We start from the raw sequence: 17,087 nt of genomic DNA, 5'->3' as shown, positions 1-17,087 counted from the left end.
CAGAGTGTAGTTAAAATCTCATTCACACCAGGCCTTTAGTTCATCTATGTTTAAACAAAGGCTGGGCTGTTACTGCTAAGTCACTAAAGAGGTTCTTACTGAACTGAGACACCCATTCGACAAAATTTACACTGAAATTAATGCTACATGATTGAGATCAGATTATGAGCACAACTAAGTCATTAATGAGATAACAATGTAGTCTTGGTAATATTCATCATTCCTTGGAATTAACTTATTTATTTATTCATTTATTGTTGCTGCCAAATTCACATGGAGTACTATTATTAAAACTTCTAAAATCTGTTCTGCATTCACAGTTCCCACAGTTCTGGGTCAGACTTCCATTCATCAGGCATTTGTTATTACCATTTTTCTCTGACTTTATGGGAAACCTAAATGACCATCTTAGTCTGGATTACTAAATGGCTAGATGAGTAAAGTTAAATGAAATGTATTCCAACCACAGTGATTGCAATTCTGTTTCAATTACTTCAAAAAAGCAGTCAATAAAATATCTAACACAGAGAAGTTGGCACCCCCACCCAAATTGAAGTACACTGAAATGAAATGTTGAAGGCTAAATTGAAAATGCCAGTGATCCACTCCAAAGAATTAATCAGCTTTAACAATAAGTTGATTGAGGCTGATGAAAAATTTGGCATAATTGAAAAAAAAATCCTCAAACGAATCAACTTTTCAAAAACAAACAAACAAAGAAAAACCCCAAAACTTTGTTGTTCCATTAAAGAAGTTTTAATAAGCTCAGCTAAACTCCTTCATTACAGCTCAAAGCATCAGCTCTTTGCATTGAAAGAATATTGATCTGCTTATTCATTTATTTCTAACCACTCCTATCATCCTTTGAATTCTAGGAGTACTCCATCATATTTAACTATGATGGTTACCAGCCTAAAAACATGTTGTAGGCACATATTATTTTAACTCTTCATAGTCTGCTCTTGAGTCACAGGCTCAAAGCCTTCGGAGTACATGAGCATATTCATAGTCTTTACAATTCAACTAGAATTAAAGTTATAAAAAAGATTATCCAGAATAACAGAAACGGCTTCACATAAATCTAAAGCTATATGTTGGATAATATTTTAGAGTTCTGATGTTTGCAGGGAAAAGAGTTAAATATTCACTTTTTTAATATTTTATAAATGGAAGAACTGAGGCTTCAAGTCAGTGTTAATAGAGTTATCTGTATTGCTGCTGCACATTACTTGAAAAATAAATAGCAGAGTCTTTGCAAAGCAGCAGATTTTACATTATCAATAATAAAAGATATTCATTTTAATATAATTCTACACTAAGCTGGAGAAAAAAATATTGATGATGGTAAGAAATAGCTTATTCTTAGTCTGCACAACTAGCTAAGGTTTTCAGAATCAGAATTTGTGTTATTTTATGTAATTATACACTTCAGAAATTGCAATATTTTGTTCATTTCTTGCTGAAGATAATACTCACATCCATCTATCAGTTTAATATTATGAAGATGCAATACACTCCAATTCAAATTCTGCTGCCATAAATTTCTGTAAGTACTATCAAAGTTCATTTGTGCTCTTGAGATTAGGATCCAAGCTGTTTGTCTTCTCCACTTCAGTATCACAGTCCAGGGTATTTTCTGCATACATCCTACCCTTCACCTAAATCATGGCCTGAAAGTATCACCTTGAGCATATGGAGAAAATATTTTTCTTCAACATTCATGCAGCACATGACTCCTATGGGTGGAAATAGTTACTAATGTTTCAGGCTCCGTGACAACTACTTTGATTATGTAATAGGAAGTAAACTGATCTGGATTCTGTTCCTAAGGACATATGACTGGGATCAAATAACTGTCCAAGGCTGGAAAGTATCTCCAGACTGCAAAAGCTTATGCAGGGTTCACACTTCAAGTATTCTTGTCAGTTTGGAAATTGTTATTGGTTTAAGAAATGTTTTCTATATTATAATTAAAATGGGAAAAGTTAGTAATGATGAGATGGAAGCTTTTAAAAGTGTGAACCAATAAAACTAAAAAATTATACATTAGTTAAGCCACAGTTAACTTGTGGAAAGATATGCAAAATATGCTGGCAAGAAGAAAATGAGCAAAATCATAAAAACTCCCAATAAGGAAAATAGCCTTTGAAAGATATTATTTGAGAACTTCTGAATCTTGGAAAACACAGAATATTTTTTGTAGGTATCCAGTCTGAAAACCTCTCCAGAATTTAGGTCACATAAGTAAGAAGCTATTCAGTTAAGGCAGATTTTCTAAAGCTTTATGGGAGCAGAGAAAGTGATCCATCTATTTGTATGAAACAAAATTAAAAACATATGGGTAATTTAAATTGAAAAACCAAATTGATACAGCTGTGCCCATAAAAGCTTGATGTGTGAGCTCCTTCTGCGAGTGAAGATTAAAATGTGATTTCAAGCAGACTACAACCAAAAGATAAATTAATTCAGAGATCATTCAAGAATTACTAAAACCTATTAGATCAGTAGAAATAATGAAAATAAGTATTTTATCAATGTGCCTTAACAGAATTTAGCAGAGATGAAAAGCTCTATACATTTATTAAAAAATGATTTGAAAATTGAATCTGTGTGGGCTCATAAATCAAAGTGGAGGAGTTCTGAAAACTCAACACTTTTTTTTACAGACACAGTTTACCTGAGCGTGTTCCCTAGCTGGAAATACTAGTTACCATTTTATTCATCTTATTACCAGTGATTTCCAGGACTCTAAAAAAGTAAAACTTGAGAGCAAGGTATGCTCACTCCTACTGCATCCAATTCCTCAGTTCTATGCAATAGATAAACAGGCTAACATGACGCCCATGCAGAGGCCATCCTTGAAGATGCACTTGCTGATTTCAATAGCACCCTGAGGACTATGTAGGGGAAAGTAACATCTCCAACTACCTAAAGCAGACAGCAATGTCCAGCACATTTAAGTTACTGTTTCTCTCATGCTGATATTTATGTTGGTACAAAATATATTTTTATTTCATGAGATGTTACATTGAGTAGACAACTGAGCAAAAGGGGAGGTATATATTTACATGGAACACTGTGGTATTATACAGAGGTACTCACACTGTCTCTTAATAGAACAGCTTTCTTAACTCAATATCCCACCTAGACAACTTAGTTACACTCAGGTATCATGGCACTGCACTACATAAAATAAGTGCATGTGTGGTGATTACTTGTCCAGTCTGGAACATGGTGATAAAAATTTATTTGAAGTATGTACCAAAACTAATATAATTTAGGCAATGATAATGTTTAACATAAACAAATACGGGGAAGGAAGAAGCTGGGATTGTATTTGATTTCCATGGGAAGGAAGAGGATGTTTAATTACAAACTTACTATGTACTTTGTCCAAGTGTTAATGAGGTGACCTGCTGATATATATACAAAATAACTTTAAAGACCAAGACAATTTAATCTATTTCTAATGTGTACTCTGCCACCCATTGTGAGAAATGGGACGTGAGGAGATCAAAAAACCTGTGTCTATTGTGTCTACTATGTAGGACACTTTCTTAGCCCAGTACATGCTGTCCAAAGTGTACATCATACAGCTGTACCTCTGACAGAGTAGTTCTACAATGCTGCACTTAAAACAATCTTTGAATAATTTGCAGAAAGCTTTAGAATTCATCGAGAATCTAATTTAATCACATTGTTTATATCTGTATTATTTTCAGGTTTTTATTCTGTCTTTTACATTCTGCTCTCATTGAATGTCCAGAATATGTGTGTGAAGACTGCAGCTCTGCTATTGCACAGTGTCATAAAATTATCGATTAACACTTGCTTGATGCACTCAATAAGATGAGATGACCAACTATGGAAGGATGCTAGAGAAGTGCTATAAAATCCTGAAACCTCTTCCCTCTTGTGCTGACATGAGGAATGAAGACTAGGAGTCAAATATTCATTTTTCCCTGTTTTTCTTAATTTTCTGTGTTTTTCCAGATTTGAATTTCTCATTATGTGTTTTCCATTGACTCCAGCACTATGTGTTTACCTTATACAACGTCCATTTAACTACCATATAGCAGCTTTTTTCCAGAATGTAAGCCATTTGATCAGAACCTATCAAGTACTTCCAAACATTAAGAAAAGTCCTTTTCTTAATACAAAGCCATTTCTTAATACAAATGGACAATTCAAAAGCGATACTGTTTGGGTCGCAAACCCAGTAAGCAGTCTTGCAAACAGAAGTTCTGCTACTCTGCTAGTTCTGATTTAGCTAGTAAATTACACATTTTGGACAGGGGTTGTGTATTGGAGACAGCATTGTTTCATTAGTCAAAAGCAACTCAATAAATTCAAAATTAGAAGCATTTCTGTTGATATAAGTGCTCTAATAATAATAAAACTTATTCCAAGCACTTTTCTCTACATAGCCCTTCTTTGTCAAAACCAAACAAGTAATTAGACTCTAAAGTATAAGCTTTTTCATTTCTATATGGTTCATTTCTATACGGTTACCTTAGATAAGTCATCTCCTGTGACTTGTGATAACATATTGTAAAACACATTTCCCTCATTTTTATAGAGAATCTAGGTCAGAATACTAGTAGTCCTCAAAATTTCTTTATAATAGCTGCAATAGAAGAAGCAGTACAGTTTACATAAATATATAGCAAATGAGAAAAGGAATATAAAGTTATCTACGGTATTTGCATGATTCCAACTATCAAAAGGGTACAGTAAAAATATTCACAGAAGAGTTTCAGTAAATCATATCTATCTGAAAGTTTAATAAATCAAAACCAAACAACATTGAATGTAGGACATCAATGTTTGCAATGATCCTGCTGTCCCTTTCAGGATAGAAGTTTAACCAGATCAGAAGCAAAAAACTATGAGTTGTGTTTTTTGTTATGACAAACCGATACATACACACATTCTATTGCTATCATGTGATATATACTAAATATCAACTGTTACTGTTATCAACTGTTATAAACAGGAGTTTAGCTAACTTTCTACATGTAAAACTGATCATAAAATCTTTTCACTTTGTCTTGATAACAAGACAAGGAAGTGGTAGTGCAGATTTTTAGATCTGAAGGTTTCTCCTTAAGAAAGTACTATAATGCTGGGATTCACAGTCTAAGATCATTATAATTCTCTGAAGTCCTCCTTCAATCTTCAAGACAATAACACTTTCCTTTGTAAACAAAGTGTCTATCTCTGGAGTATATATTTTTCTCTTAAAACCTTAAGCACATATCTTTGATTCATTTCTGCTGGTCTTAAACAAATCATCTTACCTGTGCAAAAGAATGAATAGACTTACACACACACTACCTATGCATTGGCATGTGCTTTCACATATGAAAGATACCATATTTTTAATTGTCATTTAGCTAGATCCTTTCTCAGTTGACAATTGCAGATGAAACAACCACCCCATTCTGGGTTGACTAGCTTCAAGTAAGCATCTCTTTTCATTCACAGGTTCTTCGCTTAACACATTTTTCAGTATTTCACAACTCTCAGTATATTACTGGATGTGCTGCCTAGTATTTTTGAGGGAAGATTAGACTGGTGTTAATCTGTTTGACTTAAGCCAAAAAACTTTGTTCTGTTCAAACTTTGTTTTATTATTCCCTTTCCATAATATCTTGCATTTAATATATTATATATGGTATTCAGGCTTTTGTTTTCCTTTATTTCCTTTTGTTTTTATTTCATTTCTAAATTAGGTAAGCTGAGATTCATCTCAGTGATCAAAAAAATGTTTTTACTAAGAGATGGCGGTAGTGTAAAATGAACTCTGCTCTAATTGGCTCCAAATAAATTTGTATGGTTGTCACATGTAGAAAGAGCATGGATTGGTTTTTGGTCTACTGCCTAGCACAATTTACTCATTTATATACCTGTAAAATTTTACACACATTTACTGTACTGTCCACAATAAAATGAATAATCAAATGGAAAAACATACCTAAGTTGCACTTATGTACATCTCAGAAAATGGTGCTACATATGTAGGTGACTCTAGCTATGAAATGAAATTGGACAGCACAGAATATTTCACTTGTCCTTTGCAGGAAAATGTTTCATTTCCCCCTGAAGAACAGACCTGAATGCTGCAAAATGCAGTACTGATAAACTTCGATATTGACCTTTAGTTTACCAACACTGTGGGAAAGTGAACAGGGAGTCAATGACTCAATGCATCTGTATAGTTTTCCTGAGGAAATAATTGAGTACAAAAGGATGAAGCAAATAGTGTTGCTTTCATCATCAAAGTGTAAATAAAGCTATGACTCGTCTTCTTAACAAAATAAAATAGGACTTTTAGGAGAAGCATATGGAATGCTCTGGGTATTTTTGACTTTTCCAGTTGGCTCCAGCTTCTTCTTGTTATGCATCAAACATAAAGTTGCTTTGTAGGGTTATTTATATATATATATATAACCCAACTTTTGGTTTATATAGTGCAGATCCATAACAAATACCTATTCTTACTACCTATGATTGCTAAGTATAATTTAGTAGCAAACTAACGTAAATAACTATTTAATTCTGCTTCAAAGAAAGGGAAATCTTTTCAAGCAAGCTCCTTAAAGAAGAATTGTATTTTTTTTTCCATAAGCTGTTTCAGACATTATTAACAATTAAAAAAAAAAAAAGGAAAAAAAAAAAAAAAAGAATGCAAAAGTTTGTTATTGGAAGACTCTTATTTACTTTAGTCATTTCTCACACATCATATCTGGACATGCAGGTGGTGATTTCTAACAAATGGACTTTTATATATGTCCTGCAAACTTAAGCTTACAGAATTAATGGGGAAAAAAAGGCTTCCCCAAACTTTGGTTGGGTTTGATAACTAATTATGAGCTGGAAAACTGGTGCACCAACACGGTCCAAGAATAATAAAAGTTGAAACCTCTTTGAAATAAATCAGATGCTCTAATTTGTGAATACTCTTAGGTATAAAATGAACAGATTGAAACTTTGCAAACAGAGTGCTTGATGCAGTTATAATGAACTTGTACTGCTATAGTGGCCAAATATCGCTATGGGTCTCTCCCAAGTAAGTGTTTGTGAAAGGCTGTTCTGACCATAATCTAAGTGCTGAATCATCCATTCTAACTCTCCTTAAAGCTTTTATATCACTCAGTGAAATTCACTGTAACCTTGCTTCTGTATATGGAACATCTCCAAGGTTCATTATCGTAGGCAAATAATTCAGTAAAACTAATCAGGAATTATTTAGCTTTTGTTCTGTTTGTTTGTGTTGTTTTTTGTTTGCTTGTTGTTTTGTTTTTGTTTCTGTTTTTTGTTTTTTGTTTTTTTTTTTAATGCAACAAATGCAGAATTGTTTACAGATTTAAAAACTTTGAAATAAAAGGATTACAAATTACCCTTCTCTAAAAACCAAAGAAACTGAAATAAGACTGAATAATGGCTACCTTTGTGAATAATGACTACCTAATACTCCACAAAATCATTCAGATTCTGAAAACTGACTTAGAAACACTAATGATGTTGTCATGAGCCAGAAAACAAGGTTATATTTGTGCCTTCTACATAACTATATGTAAGGAAAAGATAACTTATATTTATGTATCTCATGTATGTGGTATACCCTCAACTCTTTCTGTTGAAGATATCTGCATAGCTGCACCTCACTTTGGAAAAATGATTTGTCTCTTAACAGAGAAGTTCATATATATATTTGCCCTAATACATCATAAATACCTGCTTTGATGTGAAACAATACAATATTAATCAAACATACTGTCATGTAATGACAAGATCATCATTAACTGCCAATAAAGTACTTGAAATAAAGTGCTTATTTAAGCAAAGCAAAGCAAAGATGGCTCTAGAGCATATTTGAACTAATATAAAATGGCTACTGTTCAGATAGAGTATCTGTTCTGCTCTGTTACAAAGACTTACTTTATCAAGAAACCACTATCCAAAATAGTATTATTGTGTGCATTCTAGGATATTACATTTTAGAGAAAAAAAAAATGCTGCCTACAGATGGCTTTGAATGTAATAACTGGTTTCAGGTTTTTCTTCTGTATAACAAGGTTGTCCAATCAGCTGACTGTGAAAAATATGCAGTCTTTATGAAATATTATGCTTATTTTGCTAATAGGTAGATGTAGCCAGGACAGAGAACACGAAGCAGAAAGGTGTATTAAATCTTTAAAGGCATACATTAGTTCTCTCACTCTGAGATGTGCTTTCACTCCAGTACGAGTTGATTGTATGTATCAAGTTGACTGACACATTTAATTCCTTCTTTGAAATTTGTTTTAACTTGGTTCCATTGTATTTATTTTTTCATCTTAATGATGATTTTATCGTGATCTACATTTACCTTACGAGTGTACCAATAATAATAAGTATACACCTGACTGTCTTTTACCTTCCTGTATAATTCTTCCAGTCAAGGCAATGACTTCAGGTGACCTGAACCCATTCTCCCATTCTGCATCAAATTCTTCTGTAATTTCAAGAAAGCCTTACATGTCTCAATTCAACAAAGTGCTTGAGAATCTGCATAGATTTCTTATTATTTCAATTAAAATAATTATTCTTAAGACATCTGCAAAATGGTTGTGGGCTAAATGTGTTTAACTGGTCTATAGTGAAGATTCATTCCAGGTAAACCTAAAGTTTACCTACCTCTAAAGCAGCAATTTCTCTAGCTCAAGCTAAATTTTGTTTACTTTTACTTTTCAGCAGCCAAAGAATATGAGATTATTTCCTCCAAAACAAATATATATATATATCAAATAGAGCAGCAATGTCCTCCAAACAGTCTCATAACTGATGAAATCTCTTAAAACAGAAAAGATGACAGGTAGAAATTTTTCTGATAGAAAACTAACTTGAATGTTAGGTTCTGTTCTGATCCTTGCACAAGCAGCACAAGGAATTGACAAGTTCACCTAACAGAGCCAACACTGTGACACCCTATTAACTAGGTGTCAAATGTCAAATAGCCCTGACCCATCAAACAACCTCATGTTGCTTACTTAACAGGCCAAAAGGCAGCATGACACCTAGCACAATCAAGACTGGACATTTCTGACCATGCTAAGCACAGAATTTTGGAACCCTGAAGCAACTAGGAATTTAAGGGCTTTCAGTCATTCAGCAGCTGTTTGAGATTTTGATTACTCACGTTTATATATAAGCTTACACTTATTATCAGGAAACTTATATAAAAAGCTCATGTATTAACTTCCTACTTCTTTTCATATTAATTGTATGAATTAAGGGATTATAATATCAAACCAAATACATTCCTATAAGACAAAAAGCAATGAAAACCAGTGACAACCATTTTCTAAGGACAAGAACAGTTCTCAGTGAAAGTGTTTGTGTATGATCAGCTCTGTTATTTTTATTTGGTCCATTACAGAAATTCATTGATTCTACTGCTGTAGAATATTTTGTTTATTGGCTTCTTTCAGTCTTTAGAGACAGAATATGCATTCTTGATGTCAAGGTCTTTAACACTGTAATATTGTTGCCCTTGAAAACTGCCTTTTTTGCAAGCCAATGTCACAACCTATTTAATCTATCTGCATTTTTTTTAAGTGTTTATTGCCATGGCACAGTACTCTGAGTTATGTACAAATATTAAAATGCAACAGGAAGGCTTGCAGGTAGGCAGTGGCATCTGTGTATTTTGAGAGCTGTGACACCATGATTGTTTCTCTGAAACAATCACAGCACACAGAAAAGGACAAGGCACTGCACAAATCTTTCCAAAATTAGAGTGGTAGTGGGGTTGAACTCAATTTCAAAAAGCTTTTACCCCCTCCCCCCACTCCCCAGATTCTTGTGACTGCATCAAAGGTTTGTTTATGCAACTAACTTTAAAAGTAAAATGACAAAAATAACAATATTTTTTTTAGCAGTTTAGATCATAGTTAGCAAAAACATTCCAGGCACTAAAAAAAAATCCTGAATTCAACAGGAGAAAGAATGTTTCTGAAATAATTTTTCTCTATTAAAAAGGGAAAAAAAAAAAAAAAAAAGAAACCAACAGACAAAAAAAAAAAAAAAATTTTAAATGCAACTTCCTTATTTATCTAACATTCAACATTTATGAATGCATTTATTTTGCAAGGAAAGCAATAACAAGTCTTCTTTTAGCTGAAAAAGAAAAAAAACGCAGCATTTCAGATGAGGAGAATTTTAGAGACATTAAAAGCTATTAAAGATTAAAGCCAATGTCTCTTAGCTTCCAAAAATATTCCCCTTTCTCTTCACTGTAAACCTAACAATTTCAGTGCCAATAATATTTTTAATTGAGAGTGAAGGAAGCCTTGTAGCATATTTAATTTGTTGATTATATGATAACAACAGTCTCTCCATGGTTCATCTTAGATTGTTTCTCTCTCCTTGGCAAAGAAACATATCATTTTATTATTCTGAATTTAACAAATTCCATCTCTAGCAGGCCAAGTGAGAATCTAATTTCCAAGATCTTCTACTGGAAAAGTTTGACATCTCGATTTTGAAAATCTGAAGTGATGATGTAGCAGCAACCTTCTCTTTTTGCTTGTTGCAAATGAAAATGTCAATCCTTGAAAGACACAGTACTCATCCCCAAATGTACAGATTAATAGAAAAAGTCAACATTGGCTTTGCATCATACATGATCTATATGAAATCATAAATGCAAATCCGATAAAATCTGCACTAACAAAATAACTCTCTTTTGTATGAGAGCTGCTCTGAAAATAGCATTTCCTATTTTATTTTTTGGCCCGTGACATAAGAGGTGGATGTTGGTGTTGTGGGAGAAGAGGTTGAACCTTCCTACCAAAATCCCATTCCATGTTGTTGCCATGTGACAGATGGCAACAGAGGGGCAGTATGACACAATGGCTTCTGACATGGAAGTATGTATGAAGCAAGGGTGTGTCAATGAACTCCTCCATGCAGAAAAAATCGTACCCACTGACATTCATTGATGCTTGCTGAACATTTATGGAGACCAAACAGTGGATGTGAGATCACCGAGACAGTGGGCGGTGTGTTTCAGCAGTGGTGACAACAAGAAAGACAAGACATGCTCCAGATAGATAAGCAGCTTTTTATGAGCATGACATGCAGGCTCTTTTTCATCACTAGCAAAAATGCATAGTTAATGGTAGTCACTATGTTGAAAAATAGTGTTTTGTAGCTGAGAACTTGTACTTTCAAATATTGTAACTGTGTTCTTTGTGTCTAACGTAGCATGGAAATAAGAGGCTATGAACAAAAGACATTAATTCAGGGCAAAATAGCATGCCCTGTATAATATTTTTGTATATTTATGTATAATATATTTTTTTTTAATCCTCAATTGTACATTTTCATCATTCATTTTATTTTCTGTATTGTCCCACTTATCTTATTTAAACCGTTTTTTATTTTTTCAGTATTTCAAAAGCTATGCTCATAATTACAAATATAACAAGAAGATTCAGTTCAGATTTCAGATAAAATATTTGACAACAAAGCACAAGGTCACCTTTTAGCCTAATGAATGGAGGTTTTGGTTCACCACCATTGACCCTGTTTGTACCATATTCTGTGTTAAGTCACGCATGGAGTTGGGGAGAATTATGCAAGAAAATGTAGGCAGATCCGGTAGCATGTAAGCTACACTCAACTCAGTACTCAGTTCTCCCCTGCCACTGGAATTTGCTTCTAGTCATGTTTTCAATTTCTTCTTCCTGTTTTTTCTAGTCAATTCAGTGAAAAACAAAACAGAACAAAACAAAACAACAACAAAAGAAACTGTATTTTCACACAAACTTTTCTTTTGCATTATATAGCACAGTCACAAGCATTTAAAAAAAAAAACAAAAAAAAAACCCACAACCTTATGGCTTGCTATCACTCTGCAGCACATTTTCCAATAGCTGCTCTGGCCTCATCTGACTGTCACTGAATACCATAGCATTTCTGGAGATCTGGCATGCCAAATAGCTTTCAACAGTGAAATCATTCAACAGATTTTGGAAAGGAGGTACATCTGGGCCAAGCTGCTGAGTGTTACAAAATAGTAATCATCAACACAGAATTTCCTACATGTTTATAAGAAAATACAAGTTTTTATCATCTTCAGCAAGTGAACTGATTGAGCAGCATTTTAAGAGCAAATATAGTGTGATTTCTATTATTATTTTTTTAACTACTTTCTTTAGATTGTGCCCTGTGGTGTGGCATCCAGCATACATCCAATTGTTTCTTTGGAATGATCACTTATTATTTCCTGTCATGTATTTTTTATCTATGATCAAATCCTGAATCAAGTTAGAGAGAAAGGACAGGTGAACTTACAACCAGACTCAGTGGATAAGGAATATCTTCCAGAAACACTTTTTTTTTCCCCCTCAGCTTCAGAACCTTTTACAAATGGGGAGGTAGAGGGAAGGATGAAGAAAAAAAGACGTCTATTATTGGAACTAAATTAAGGAAAACTTTTCACAACCTTCTTTAAAGTTTCCAACAATCAAACGTGCATGAAACTAGGGGGTTTAGTTTTCCCCAATATATCTCTGAGACAAAAGTCATATGAAAAGTTAATACTGCAGCCAGAGTAGTTGAAGAAAAAGAGATTGACTGAGATAGGTGAGTAAAAAAAATTCACATCATTCTAAAACCTTAGTAGTTAATTTTCCGTTCATCCTTTCTTAGGCATGTCTGTCTTACTTGTGCATGCAATTTAAACAAACAAACAAACAACAACAGAATACTCTTAACAGGTAAGCTTTAAGCAAGGACTCAGAAATATTTTTAAACTGACCAACCATTTCATGAATTTCAGTGTCTATAATCACTTATGTCAAGACAAAGCAAAGATTTGTTTTCAGAAAATGCAGAAATCTTATGCTGTGCACGACAACTTAGTATGAATAACATAGGAGTAACTTAGGGTGCAAGGCAATAGGAACTCTGTTCTGTGTATGCAAGATTTGAGCAAGTTTCTCATAGGGAAACTAACAAAATGCAATGTATTTTGAAAGCAAAATCATTTGCATTCGTATAGCTCCCACCTCATCAGATTCCAAATTTATAGGAGCTGTAGGATTATAAAAAACTTTTAACTCTGGGCTGACTATCCAGACTTCAGATTAATGTTGCCTGTGCCTCTCTGTGATTTTCTGGGAAGAAATATGAACATCTCTTCTGTATGACAAAGAAACAGTCAGTCTCAGACAACGGAGCTGCAAGAGACCACAGTACAGACACAAAAGACATATCTGAGATTTCTGGACAATTGCCAAAAGTCCTAAAATTATGACCTGAACATATTTCCAGATGAAAAACAATGATCTGCACATCAGGGTACAAATATCTGTTATATATAATAAACGAAGTCATAGCCTATAATTCAACTGCAAAGAAATACAAAGATTAACCCTTTGTCCGTTAATTCAATATTCTGGATAATATTTATATGTTTCATATTATCATCTGCATTTTAATTTACATTTGGTAATCCCATTTCCCACCATTCATTCTTTTTTCATCATTTTTTTCATACAAAAATCAAATAGCATTTAAAAAGATTTTTTTTTCTTTATAATAGTTTCAATTACTTACTTTTATTATTATTATTATTTACTTAATAGCTAGAATAATCTTATTTAGAAATGAGTTTTAAATTCAGAGTTCAGTAAGCAGTCAAGTATCAATGGAAGCTATTTTCCATTGACACTTCAAATACCTTTTCTAAAAATGTTACAAGAAAGTTTCAGCTTTACAAGCAATGACAGAGAACAATCAGCTAGCAATATAAAAAATGAAACAGACAATATTTCCACATCCTTTAAGGTTTACCCTGTCAAATTTTACAATTCTGAGGACCAAACAACTGAAGGAAAAATTACCAGGGATTTAAACTAAGAGAATGAGGAATTCAAATTATTCAACTATAAATGTTATTCTTTTTCAAAATTGAAATTTTAATTCTATGGAAATATATGAAACTTTCTACCGGTAACAAAAATGAAGAAGGGGATCAAACTATTTCATATGTAAGAGAAAGATTTACATGACACAACTAGCAAAATCCATGTAAGCATGTCATATATACATAATACTTCATGAAATACAAGCCATAAGGCAACTAGAACACAATGACCAGCACTAGAAATTATGCCAAAAGGAAAAAAGCCAAACTCAAGCAAAACAAAACCAGTCTCAGTTTTACTCCATACACAGCCTCTTGGAAATAATCCTACATTTTTTTCAGGACTCAAACTACAAATTCCCCTGCTACTATTTGACATGCCACTATGGTCCACCAAAAATGACAAGGAAGTAAATTTCATACTAACAGAGTAACTTGCTGAACCACCCCCAGCTGGCTGAATCTAGATACACGCACCAAGTCATGCTGCACTATGTCAAAGCTTAAGTACAATTTTCCTACTTGCATGGTATGCCTGTGACAAATACAGCTTGAGGTTTCCAACAACAGATCTGCTGTTATTATGGCAACTGCACAGGGTAATAAAAGAAACCTCGTGAAAGTCACACATGACAAAAGTTGAGAGGAAAGCCTTGGTAAACAACTGCTTCCCAGAAGCCGGAACTGTGATTGTTCTTTCAAGTACTTCTAAAACTATTTGGTAGTCTGTGAGTTACATGAATTTCACAGACAAATGATTATTTATCAGTACTACAAATATGCAGATGACACTAGATGCTGAAATGAGAATTTTGTAAAGCAGGCCTTAGGCCATCAGAATCTATTGATTTTTGATTGTTATATCCTACTGGCATCAATTTATTATTTGTAGCAGACTTCTTCCTCACTTTTAGGGTGTAAGAAATAAATAAAGCTGCTTCTCTGTTCACGGAGATGTTAGGAACTCACAAAGCAACAAAAAGTGGATGTGTCTTTGAAACGTTTGTGAAATAAAATTGGATTTTAACCTGATGCTTGTTTAAATAAATAGGGTATTTCTGGTTACTAATATAAATGTGAAAAAGGAGAAGAAATCAAGAAGAAGAAAAGAAAAAAGAAAGAAGAAAAGAAAGAAGAAATAAAACAGGATTTTAACATATAAAATTCAGCATTTAAAAGAAATAAAGGAAATACGTAAACTTTGGAGCAACATTAAAATAATGCAAAGCAATTTTTACAATTTGTGATGATGTAAGACATCTCCTCCCAGGAACTGTTTCCGTGGTGACATGACTTCTGAAAATCCAGTATTTCTTAATGTTGGATAAATCTTTTCAGTTCTGAGTAGGCAGAATCATATTGTACCATTTATACAGTGCAAAGATCAAGAAGTTGCCAAAAATGCGTAGCTAGGCACTTATGATTCATGCCACAAGTTCAGAAAAAATCCTGTTTTAGCTTCACTACACATGCAATACTCACAAAGCAATCCATGCTCTGGAAACATGTTCAGACATTATCTTCATAAGAAATGAGGAAAGAGCAGTACTCCTTCTTTCAAGAGTACACATCGCTAACCTGCCATTTTAGACACTGAGATTATTTTTGAGAGGCCAAGATCTAGGTCACCAGTTTGAAATTACCCACAGAATTATCAGCCAGTGCTTTTTTCTCTAATACTCTGTACATGTGACCATCAAGCCAGTATTGACTTTTGGCTGTCTCAAGAAGTCACCAACATACATGTCTTCACAGCACTGGCCAGACATTACATCCATCTTGCACCTGGATAAACAGCTATTGTATGCCAACACAGAGAACATCTGAGACAAATACTATGCTGTTGATGCCTAAGTGACGCAGATCTACCTTCATATCCCTAGCCCCTCCATCGGGAACTGCAGATGCCTCCAACAAAAAAATGTGCTCTGGGCCTCTAAAATGTATAAGATTTCCCTTAATTTCTCTAATACCTACACACAGAAAGAAGGCCCTAGATGATATACAGATAACTAGACAAAATAAACTGGCAGATCTTACACTAGCTGCATTGTCATTTGACCATGACAAATTTGGGGCTAAAGAACTAAAAATCATAACAAAGTCTAAAAAATTTCTACAGATAAACACTTTGGGAAGATGCCATCATCAGTGTTTAAAATCTCAATATCATTGTTTGCTATACTGAGTTTCTTTTTTAAATATGAGGGATGCTACAAAGCTTCAGGAGTATCTTGGATATAGATGAATGGGGAAAAAGTGGATGGGGAAAACAGAGGGATAAATGGATGAATGGATGAATATATGAGAGAAAATTAATTGGTCTTCAGTATTCACAGACAAGAAAAAATTTCAACTTGTGCACTCTTACAGTTAGCAGAGAAGGAGAGATGAGGAATTTATATTTAGCTAAAGAACATCTCCCCTTTGAGACATGGAAATTCAAACATAAATGAATTTGAGGTTAACTTGCCCTTCAGCCACCTCGCTGTCTGAAGTGAAAAACGGTATCAATTGTTACACTTCAGTCTTTAGATTCAATGTTGCGACTTGGCTGATAGGAGAGCTGCAATAACCACTGAAGTCACTTTTTTGTAATTGATGTATTTAATTGTGATAATGCATAATACATCTAGCATTGAAGGGTTGGCTTCTGTAATTTCTTTTCAAAACTTTCAGTTCAGCTGTACAATACTCAGCAAATCACCAGTTTTACAGTATGATTTGATTAAACACAGGCCTAGCACAATTTTATTGTTTACATCTGCTGCTTGAATTATAGTAACTTTTATTTTGGACCTAATTATATTTTCCCATATTAACACATCTCAAACTGCCTCTGCTTTGTCAGTCTGTTTAATCAGTGTTGCACAAGAATACTGGGCCCCTGAGCCTAAAATTATGTATATTTGCTTGCCATTTTCTTTTCTTTTCTTACTGTTATCACACGAGTAATTCAGCTGCACTATGCAGCCAGATGTTACTACATACTGTTGATCTAATTCTAAATCCTTTTTGCCAAGTCAGAAATGAATATCATGGGATCATTTTGAACACATAAAGTACTTACTGTGGGACAGAAAACAATGTGTCTTCTGTGAAGGATGAAATGCATCCCACAAGGCTTTTCAATAGACAGTAATTAACTCTTCAATATTTTCATACA

The 17,087-nt window shown here is 33.7% G+C and overlaps 1 protein-coding gene across 2 annotated transcripts in view; it reads right to left on the bottom strand.

Annotated features, from left to right (window-relative positions):
* The window catches only part of SLC16A7 (solute carrier family 16 member 7), an 85,040-nt gene that overhangs the window by 41,439 nt on the left and 26,514 nt on the right, over positions 1-17,087 (bottom strand). The window lies entirely within an intron of this gene.

This window comes from Meleagris gallopavo, chromosome 1 (genome assembly GCF_905368555.1).
Source record: "Meleagris gallopavo chromosome 1, MGAL_WU_HG_1.1, whole genome shotgun sequence".
Taxonomy (NCBI): Eukaryota; Metazoa; Chordata; class Aves; order Galliformes; family Phasianidae; genus Meleagris; species Meleagris gallopavo.
The sequence above is the reverse complement of the archived record's forward strand: the minus strand, read 5'-3'. Positions and strand labels throughout refer to the sequence as shown.